Source organism: Triticum aestivum, chromosome 5B (genome assembly GCF_018294505.1).
Source record: "Triticum aestivum cultivar Chinese Spring chromosome 5B, IWGSC CS RefSeq v2.1, whole genome shotgun sequence".
Lineage (NCBI taxonomy): Eukaryota > Viridiplantae > Streptophyta > Magnoliopsida > Poales > Poaceae > Triticum > Triticum aestivum.
In genome coordinates this window covers 701213008-701223678 of record NC_057807.1, presented here as the reverse complement: position 1 = coordinate 701223678, position 10671 = coordinate 701213008, and the positions used below count along the sequence as shown (strand labels likewise).

At 42.0% G+C, this 10671-nt stretch overlaps 1 long non-coding RNA gene across 6 annotated transcripts; it reads left to right on the top strand.

Moving 5' to 3' along the window:
- Window positions 1-3353: 3353 nt before the first annotated feature.
- Window positions 3354-9929, top strand: LOC123114356 (uncharacterized). 6 transcript variants are annotated; one of them, XR_006456525.1, is made up of 10 exons: window positions 3354-3639; window positions 3725-3781; window positions 3884-3940; window positions 5141-5251; window positions 8132-8373; window positions 8489-8713; window positions 8995-9028; window positions 9301-9402; window positions 9643-9707; window positions 9877-9929. It is a non-coding gene; the product is annotated as an uncharacterized lncRNA (long non-coding RNA). The 6 variants fall into 6 exon arrangements; XR_006456520.1 differs by lacking the exon at window positions 9877-9929 and having other exon boundaries at window positions 9643-9782; XR_006456523.1 differs by lacking the exon at window positions 9877-9929 and having other exon boundaries at window positions 8995-9069; window positions 9643-9782.
- The last annotated feature ends 742 nt before the right edge of the window (window positions 9930-10671 follow it).

The following is a 10671-nucleotide window of genomic DNA, read 5'->3' as shown; positions in this document are numbered from 1 at the left end:
CACCGGGCTTGCCCGGCGGATGCCTCTGGCGGCGGCGAGGAGGGAGGGGAGGAAGGGGGAGGCGGCGGGGGCTAGGGTTGTCGCCCTCGAGCCGCCCGAGAGGGGCGACGCGAGGGGAAGGGAAACTCAAGAGGTACTCGTTTCCTTTCTATTAATTGTGGATACACTTGAAATTGTTAGAGAATCTTTGACTCTACCCCTAAAAACATTTACCTCCCTAATTAAGGTCATCTCTGCATATCCCCTATACTAAAACTGCCAAAGTGCTTCCTACTATACTTTACTATTTTTTTAGAGAAATCATTGTTTCATAGCTAGCAGATCCCCTATCCTAGTTTTTTTTGCCAAATTTCAAATTTACAGAACATTAAAATTAAAAATATGAGAAATTAAGTGTGCACAACTCAAATAGAAAACAAATTGAATGTTCTCAAAAGTAAATCGTTAAAATGCAAACACAACATATGCTCCAAATGAACTAAGAATTAAAACATACATGATTAAAGCACAAGAATAAAGTGCTCAGGAGGCACTAGTGATGCTCAATAAGATCTTCTTGATGCCGGTTGCGAGCTTCCTGGTTCTCGATCCTTTGTTGTGCTTGCAGGAAGGTTCCATCCTGTTTGGGTTATGCTCTCGCTCCACTAGTGGTCATTGAACAGATACCAAAAGTCCTACGGGTCCCCTCTCTCATCCTCAATGATCATGTTGTGCAAGGTAATACAGGCTATCATGATCTTCCATGGGGTATCGGGCTTCCAATACTCAACAGATCCATGGAAAATAGCAAATCGTCATTGAAGCATGCCAAAAGTTCTCTCAACATCCTTTTCTTGCAGATTATTGACAAGTTGCAAAGTGAGATCTCTTGTTACATTTTTGTTTGTGGATAGTCTTCACAATTGTGGCCCATGGATGATAGATGTCATCATCAAGGTAGTACCCCATACGTGCACCGGCACTGACCAAACTGCCAAGCGGTATTGGCAAATGATAGAGGATTAGTTCTTCCCCATGATGGCAAAGTATCCCAATAGGATGCCACACACCTTTTTAGGTCACTCCAAAGTCGTTGGGACATGATCAAGCCGATTTGTAGCCATTGGGATGCTTGCTTGGAGCAAGTCCGCAATGCACCTCCAAGTGGTACCATTATATCCGATTATGTGAGTTTGTTTTCACGTTCCAAGTTGTGCAAATCATTTGTAGCCGTCGGAGTGGTTGCATAATTTGGCATTGTTTTCATTTTGTAGGAGAAAATTGCGCAAGAAAGGTACATGGACATGGAAGCTTCCGGTGGCAAGTCATTTCAACTAGAGCATTGTTGGAAATTTCTTCAAAATAGCAAGAAGTGAAAGTTGATTGAGAAAGAATCCCCACCGAAGAGAGGTGCACTCACCAAGATGGATGATGATGATGAAGATGATGATGGCCCAAAACTGAAGAAATTAGACTTCACATAAAGCATAGCTATAAATAATACTCCCTCGGATCCATATGAATTTTGATCATGCGTTGGATATTATGCAGCAGCAGCATCATAATCAAGGACTAGGAAAAAGAAGCACATGCAGCAGCAGACGGCTAAAACAGTAATATGATTCAGAGTTTCAGACACCTGCTTGATCATAATACAAATTCAAGTCATAATAGCATCACTCCAGCAATGGTACCTTTTCGACACAAAGTTTCATCTAATAAGAATATAACAACATGCATGTAACACACACGCGTCATGGAACAAAACACAAGCAGTGATCTAAATTTCATATCTCGATATGACACAATGGGCACATAAGCAAACAGTGACGCAACCGACACTTTGACTGCCTGCCACAAAACATCCTGCAAGCGTAAAAAAATGATCGACGAGATTACTGACAGCGCCAATACTATGTCTTCAAGCAGTTTTTTTTTGCGAGATATGTCTTCAAGCAGTTGACTAGTGTCCACACAAGACCCCACATGCACAGCATGCAGAATGGAAGGACCTAGAGCAAAACAAATCCACTTCGGCAGATCAGCCACCAGAATGTAATTCTAGGTACCTGTGGAGCAATCAGTTTAATCAATCAAATCAATTTGTGCGCAGAGGCTGTTAAAATTATATCTCACAATTTTTGTATGACTCAAACAGTAAAAGTTGGCTTCACTAGTATTATGGACTTGAACCAAAAGCTCCAGTTGTGGATCCCCTCAGCATTAACACAATGCCAATAATATAGACATAAAGAAGCGATAGGTGATTTGTAGAATAGTGGCATGCTAGGAAATTCTGATGCCACCATCAAGTTTTTGGCTACATTTGATCTTAGTAGAAGCTAAATATTAGTGGTTAAAATAAGTCCATTAGAGGGGAATTCTGAACAGCCTAGCTTATCAAATCTTTTTGGAACATTCTTTGTTACCATGGGCATATGAGGGGTTCATTGAGTAGAAAAGGAGAAACATTTGGATTTGAGCACGTAGTCGTACTTTTCAGATATGTACGAGCTAGCTACTCCCTCCGTTCCTAAATATAAGTCTTTGTAGAGGTTTCACTATGGACTACATACGGAGCACAGTGAGTGAATCTACACTCTAAAATGCATCTATATACATTTGTATGTGGTCCATAGTGAAATCTCTACAAACACTTATATCTAGGAACGGAGGGAGTATTTGCTAACAGATCAAATTTAACAAAATACATGTAGTAGAAGCCTCAAGTAAATGATGGTGCATCATCCTATCAGTACATACAGTTCCTTTAATCTACAAATGTCACCTTTTTTGCTTTGTACACCAGCAAAAAAATACTGCCTACCACTTTTAAGAGAAAAGTCCACATTTCAACCCCGAACTAACCATACAGCCCTCATCTTCAAAACCGGTCACATTAAACCCTCATCTTACCACATCTAACATATAAAAGCTGCTAGAGTACCCGCCCATCTGAAGCCACCGCGTGCGCCACGCTCATTGGGCCGCCCGATTTTTTACTGTCGCTCCGCTTTTGGCTGCTGGCGTGTGGTGGGCCGTCCGTTTTTTTTCACGTTCATGACTGTCTCCACAGTGAATGACGAGTGGGCCTCGTTACAGGTCGGGTCAAGAGAATGGCGTGGCTCTCGTCCAATTCTGTGTAACAGAAGCAACAAGCCCTAGATCAACGAGGGGTAAAAGGGAAAAAGTAACGCAGCAGCCTTATCTCCTCGCTCACTCCCTCCTCTCTCTCCCACGCCGCCCCTTCCCTCTCCCCGCTCGTCTCCTCATCTCCTCTTTCCTCGACGCCGGCTCCCCTGCTTGCCTCTCCGACCTGGGCCAGAGCCTCGCCGGTCGCCCCCCCCCCCCAGCCGGCGCCCACTAGTTGCTTGCGTGGAGGGGAGCTTCTCCGATGGCGACGGCGACCACCATCCAGGCCTCCTTGCTCACCTTGGAGATGCAGAGGAGGAGGAGCCGCGCCTGCGGGAGCTCTCCACGGAGGAGGAGATTTCGTGGCGGTGGTGCGGAGCGTACGGCAGTGGAGGGGCTGGAGAGACCGGGCCCACATCGCTGAAGCAGTGGGCGTGGAGCAGGGGAGGATGAGGGCGATGGGCATGAGGGAAGGAGCAGCGAGGTCGGAGTTCCAGGGGATGCCGGCCGTCGTCACATGTCCCCAGTGTAGGTTGCCCATCTGCGGCCAGAGTTATCTTCCTCCCCAGTTTTCACTCCTCGATTTATTGTTTTTCTAAACATATGTGTGCAGATCTGAGGAACAAAAAGAAGGGGATGAATCTTGAGGAAGAGCTTGGCTAAGAACAAGGTGATATCTCTCTCTCTCTCCATCCCTCTCAATTTAAATCCAGTTTCATGTTCTTTCCTCCCCAGTTTTTGATTTATTGTTTTTTTAAACATATGTGTGCAGATCTGAGGAACAAAAATAAGGGGATGAATCTTGAGGAAGAGCTTGGATAAGAACAAGGTGATCTCTCTCTCTCTCTCTCTCTGAATTTAAGTCCAGTTTCATCGTTCTTTATTGATGCTATTTCTCGTGGGATATTCAGGAGTTGAGAACATATATTTTGTAGGTGTTCGTAATGGCAACGGTTGTAATCAACAATGAGAAAAAGGGACTGAGATTGGATTTGTACTAGGCATGTTCCTCATCTCTCTCAGTCCTTGTTCCTATCCCCACCCTGATGTAACTGTTTCTTCACAACTGTTGGATGTGTCTTAGGAGATAAATGCCATGAATTGTTTAGATTCTTGTTGAGCTAACCACTAACAAATTGTTTGTCCCCTTGTTAAAGCTAATCATAGTAATATCTGGTAATCGTCCCAGTCAAAAAAAAATATCTGGTAATCGTCCGGCTGATGTGTATGGTGGCAACCAAATTCATGTTGATGAACTGAATCAAATCTGTAGTAAAGTTAGTGTTAAATCACACATGTGTACATTCAGGTTCAATACACTCGAGCAGTTTTGTCACATCTGTGGATTTAGTATGACAAGAAAATTACTTGGAAACCCTCTTCTTCACGTCCAGCGGCCGACGCAGCTCTCGTGCCCTCCCAGCGCTGCCGGTCGGGAGCTTCTCCATCCTACACCGCTGCCTCGTATCGGCTGTGCGAAGGAGGGCGGCGAGCAGCAGGAGCTCACCGCGTGCATGGAGTTGTGTGGACTCCCTGCACCGCAGCTGCCTCTTTGCCATTGCTGCGATGCCTCACCGGCCATGGATCTGCCGCAGATGGAGAGTGCCAACGGGGCCGCCGCCGATGGGAAGTGCGAACAGAGAAAGGATGTGGTCGTCGCCATCGCAAGAAGGTTTGCCCCCTGACAGACCGTGCACTGTTGTCCCGGGTGCTGCAGCAGTCTTGCTCCTTCCTGGAGCCTTCCTCCTCTCACACCGCCTCTTTGGCGACCCCTCTAGGTTCATGGTTTTACTCCTGGAGTGGTGTATTCCTTGATGATATGTTGATGCGGTCCGCTTGGTGTTCTTGTTTGCTGTTCTTACTTGACAATAGAGAAAAGAAATATCATCTTTGAAATGCTTGGAATCGATAGATCATTCATGCCGTGGTTCGATGCAAATTAAGAACTATTGGTATAAGTTTTGTTTTCTTGGTCGGACTTTGTTCATTTGATTGTCTTAGTGCAGTCACACATGCACACTTTTTGCAGGCATCAGTGAAGATTTGGGCAGTAGCTAGGGAGGGATTGCTGGAGTGGAAACATGGCAAGAACCGGAAAGAGCTCAAGATTTTGCTACTACCTTGCTAATAAATTTGTGAGGTAATTCAGCTAGCTACATGTGTGTTTGTTTCTGCTATACCAATGTCATTATTCTGATTTAGAAAATAGAAACATGAATTCTGATTTAAGAGTCTAATAGCAAATGTTGGTAGCATTAATAGAATGTGCATTGTATGCACAAGCTAATAGTAGAGTTTAATTCTTCTCAAGTAGCGGTTGTTGATGTAGACTTGAACTAATTAATAAGGCAGGTATCAAGTAGTGATATCGTCCACAATCGATGGACGACTAATATTCTTGAGCAGGCTCACAGAGCGAGAGACGAACCTGGGCTGACCGGGACCCTTCTAAAACTGTTGTACGTGGGCAAATTAACCAAGTTTTAGCTGGGAGAGTTAATGGGAAAGCACGAGTATATCTATGATTCTGATCTGTATAAAAGAACTACATAGGATCATTTTTGTTCTTATTTTTAAGACATGCATGATCATCCTAGGCATTTTGCTGACAAATAAAAACCTGAAACTAATTTCTATTTAACATAAACTCTAATATCTATACTATACAGACATTTTAGACATGTATATTGGCTCACCAACAATTTGTTTTCTGTTGAAATGAATGGTAATACTTGATTTTAAATTTCCTAAATCTTTATTATTCTTCTGTTGCAATATAATATAACGAGGCATGGTCAGCAGGAAACCTAATTCTCCGTGAACATGCGCAAAAGAGTCAACTTTTAGTTCTTTTAGAATTTTTGTTCTTTCCTTAGAGTTCATGAGAATTATTTGTAGACGGTGTTGTGATGCTCCAGTACTTGTGTGATGATATTCTTCTGACTCTTGCAATGTCCTATGCTGACAAATACAAATGCTCTGCTCTATTTGATGCTATAATTGTTCATTTTGAATCCATTGCCTCTTTGTAATGGTAAACCAGAGTCCCTTGACAGTTCGTTGGTCATCTTCTTCTCATGACAGAACTGGCAAGATGTCATGATGGAACAATATCTTTTCTGCATGCAGTAAATTATTTTCTTATTAGTTTAGATCCGTTAACTGCACTATATTTTTAGGAGGTGTCGCACTAAGAATTTCATAGTTGGATTTTGATGTTCCAGGTTGCTTTATGGAAGTATTTTAGGAGGTGTCACACTAAGTATTCACACTAAGAACTGGCAAGACTTTTTACATTCTACTCTGGTTATTAAGTACGTATACATATAAAGTGTGCTCTATTGCTTAACTAAATTCTGGACTTCAGGTATACTACCTGACAATGCACCCCGTGTTGATAAAAATAATATTGGGATGCACCACATACTGATTCACAAAGTTTAGGTCTGTTTCCTTGGAGATTCACAAACAAGTGATGTAGAATTGGAAAATAGTGATGTAGAATTGATCCAAATTTTAAACAGACCTGCCCCTGAATTTTAAACAGACCTGCACCTGGGTTTTTAACTGCTTTTTCTGTATCTTATTCTTTTACAGGAATGCATCAATAATCTTGGTATAAAATTTATTTGGATGGTTCAGAACCTTCAGATGGCATGGCTGAGATATAGTTTGTTGTATTCAGTTTTTTTTTTCATCGTCACAGGTTTGCAAATTTTGGTTCTACTGCCAGTGCATACTTTATGTTTCCATTTCCATCAATTCATCTTGTAGAATCTCTGTGACCCTCGACGTTGGTTTGGAAGTTCGGTTCAGTCATAGCCTAATTTTTGGGTCTTCGCAAAAAAAACGCCTAATTTTTGGGATTTAGTAATTGTGGCCTGTTGTTAGTATGCGAGTGTACATACAAACGATTAGCACTATATTTATTTTGATTTATTTGTTGTGATTAAGAGCAGAAGCTCTACTCATCTAGGACGAGGTCTATGACAAGGAAAGTTAATGTAAAAAATCAAAATTGTGTGTGTTTGTGTGGTTAATACTCACTTCATTTTGATATATTTGTCTTCTAATAACCCACCGTGCACAGGACAGACCATGCAAGCATCAACTTATCGAGAAATGACTTATTAACCTATTAAAAGACCATACCGGAACCACCAATGGCATAACCTTTTCAAAACATTTAAGTAGGGGTGGGCAATAGAAGCGTTGTAGTAACTGCTCGCTTGTTGAACGGACAAACATTTTGACGATGACTCTTGCTTTCATGGATATACAGAGATAAATGGATGGATGTTGCAAATACAGTAGAAATCATGGGTGCAACAATTTTTATGTCCATGTTTTTCTTTTTGTCTGATTGTGTATGTATACTGGTTACAGGGCACTATTTGCGTAGAATTTACTTGACCTGTAGGAACTGGCTCTACTATCTAGCTTTTAAATGTAATAAATCTAGAAGGCAATGGAGCATTATTGTCTTTCCCTCTTTCTACATAAGCAAGAAAGCTGTGACTTGGATTCTGGACATGAATCTTCTTAACCTGTTGAAGCAGAAAACTATAGATGCAGAGTCCAATTAGTTGTCCTTTGTGCATACACAAGAAAGTGGAATTTGGAGTCTGAACATGAATCCTTGAGACTGATGGCCAGAAACAGAACACAACATGATGACCTTGAGTGAGACCCTTCTTCACATGTGACTGCTCTCTTTTGGAATACCAGCCATGCGTGACATGTTTAGTAGAACAGATTGTGTCATACGTCTGGTAGTTGTTGTTGCCTATACAGAGTGTGATGATCTGAGGGTGTGAACTATTTTTTGTGCAAATTACTTGTTATATAAACTATATGGATGGAGTTACGGGACATTAAGAAAAGATATGAGAAAGAATATAGAGTGTGAAATTTGCTATATAAATTACTTGTTATATAAAAGTTGAATCTCACGATCCAACTTTTTAGAACTATGCCACAACTTTTATGAGGCCATAAGTTTTTCTTTTGAAATCTGCAGGTTATATGATTTGTACATGGCGGTGTTACTGAACAGAAGGAGGTAATTTCTTCGCTCTTTCTATTGATTAATATTGTTCTTCACTCTTTCTAAACTATTGAATTTATTAATATTATTCTTGCACAAATTAATTAATGATTATATCATCTTTTGGTCACTCGAGTAAGATAGAACATGATGATCCTCTCTTAATTTGGTTTCTCCTCCGCTGAAGAATATAGGAATCACCAGCAGCCCTTCTCGTGAGCACCATGTCTATGAACTCATCTCCATGCTTACTATCCTTCTATAAACTGGGGGTATCCATGTGTTGCTAATAAGGCATTTTCCATTCTTTGTTTTTCAATTCTGTATCAGTAGTTCCGAGGAAGTGCTCAACCTAGACGTTGTTGGCCGAAGGAGGGGCGGAGCAGGTGCCAGTCAAGTAGGCGGCTCAATGGGTGGGAGATGGCAGCTGCCGATCTCACACGGCTCATGCGCCCCGCGACCCTCCCCTCCCCGGCTAAGTAGGAGGTTCGAGGGCAGCGACTAAGGAAGGAGCACATCGGCGATGAGGGCTAGCAATAGCAAGACAATTGCCAGGTGCAATCGATATGCCGCCACGTCGGCCCTTCACGCGCGCCCGCCAGGGTTGGGACCTTTTTCAGAGCAATGCGTAGTGTTTCCTTTATTGTTGTTGTTTGTGATGTCCTTGATATTCCTTTGCCATATGATTTTTGATCATTTTCTCGCTCATTCCTAGAGGAGCGCTATGGATAATATGATTGAGATGACTAAGATACATGCTTTTTGTTTACTTGGCATCTACTTCTCTTAATTTTTCTACAACCCTTCCTTTACATGCTGGTATGTTTTGTTGCCAGGCTCAGATCGGCGAGACCCGTGCCAATGCACGAGGTACAATATTGGTTAATTTTCCATCTCCAATCAGATTAATGGTTTGCATGCAGACCAAGCCCAGTGTTTTATGGTGTTCTTATTCCTGACTTAGTTGTACATTTGACTTTTAGTTTCTTCATAGATAATAAAGTAGTGGCAGATGAACCAGTAAGTTATCTGTGCCCATTCTTTGCTATAAGCATTAAATTTGCTCTCTGCTTTTACTTTCAATGTGTTATCCGTACCCCTGTTTTTTGTGGCTAATTATTATGTCCTATCAACATATGCAGAGTCCATGGTATCATACGATTTGAAGTTGAAAAAATCATGCTATGGGTGATACGGAAAAGTCATTGCCTTCTTTGCTGGAACATTTCCTAAGATGATCTAAGGTAATTATTTTAGTCACCATGTCATTTATATGCTAAATTCAGTGCGTTGACAACTAGAGATCGCTTCCTTTTTTTGTGTATTGATCATTTCAGTACGATTGTTTGATACACTACCGACATCATTTTGCTTTCTTCTTGCTTGTTATTTCATTTATTTCCTCCAGCAAGTGGATGGCTATTTCCACTACTTCAAGTTTTGTTTTGGCTCTAATTGTGTGTATGGCATCTTGGCCTTCTTAGGTGAAGCATTTATGAATATCCTCGCTGATCTATGGATCTATCATTGTAAGAGTCGATAATATATGGTGAGCTGCCTCACACCATCATTTGGTCTTCGTAGCATTTGAGTTGGCAAATTTGTTGGATTCATGCGATTATGCATGGTAAGTGCTCAGAGACCTCATAGCTCTATAAATTTTGCTTCCAAAAGTTATGAATATTTTCTGTGCTTGGTCCTCTCATTGGTGAGAGTAGCCATGTAAATCAATCTGCAATGGGAAATGGGAGTTTGCAAACTACCGGAGTCTATAACTGAGGGTCATGTGCGGAGCTGGAGGAAGAAGTTGCGAGGCTTGGAACCCTCCTTGTGAAGGGCTCAGGGACAACAGTGAGGACAATGCCTCTTTAGTTGTAATTGTGATACTCCTACTTATGCACTACTAACATTCTTTCTAATTCGGTTCTTGCGCCATTGGCGCAACCGGGTCATCTAGTAGTTCAAAAGACAACCCTTGACTAGGTCTTGGGCTGGTCAAATCGGTTTTGACCAAGGCAAGGTTGATGTGGCATTGTAGTAAGCATATATTGTATAATTTAATAAAGGAGTGGTGGGTCCAACATGTCCGTCTAATATGCTTCTTCCTCCACTATACGATGTACTCCCTCCACTATACGATGTACTCCCTCCGTTCCTACATATAGGTCTTTGTAGAGATTCTAATATGGACTACATATGCAGCAAAATGAGTGAATCTACCCTCTAAAATATGTTTATATTCATCCATATGTCGTCCATATTCAAATCTCTAGAAAGACTTATATTTAGGAATGGAGGGAGTACTATATAATCCGGCAGTCTCTTAGACTTCTCACCTCCATCGTGAAGTGCACGTCCTCCCATCCCCATGTCTCGTTGCTCTGCTCTATTCCGTCGCCTCACCTCGTCCAACTCCGGCCAGCAATTGCCGCCGGAGTAGACGGAAATCGGTGCTTCCAACAACCATGTCGTAATTGCCTCGTCGCTGCGAACACGCCGGCCACCCAACCGGC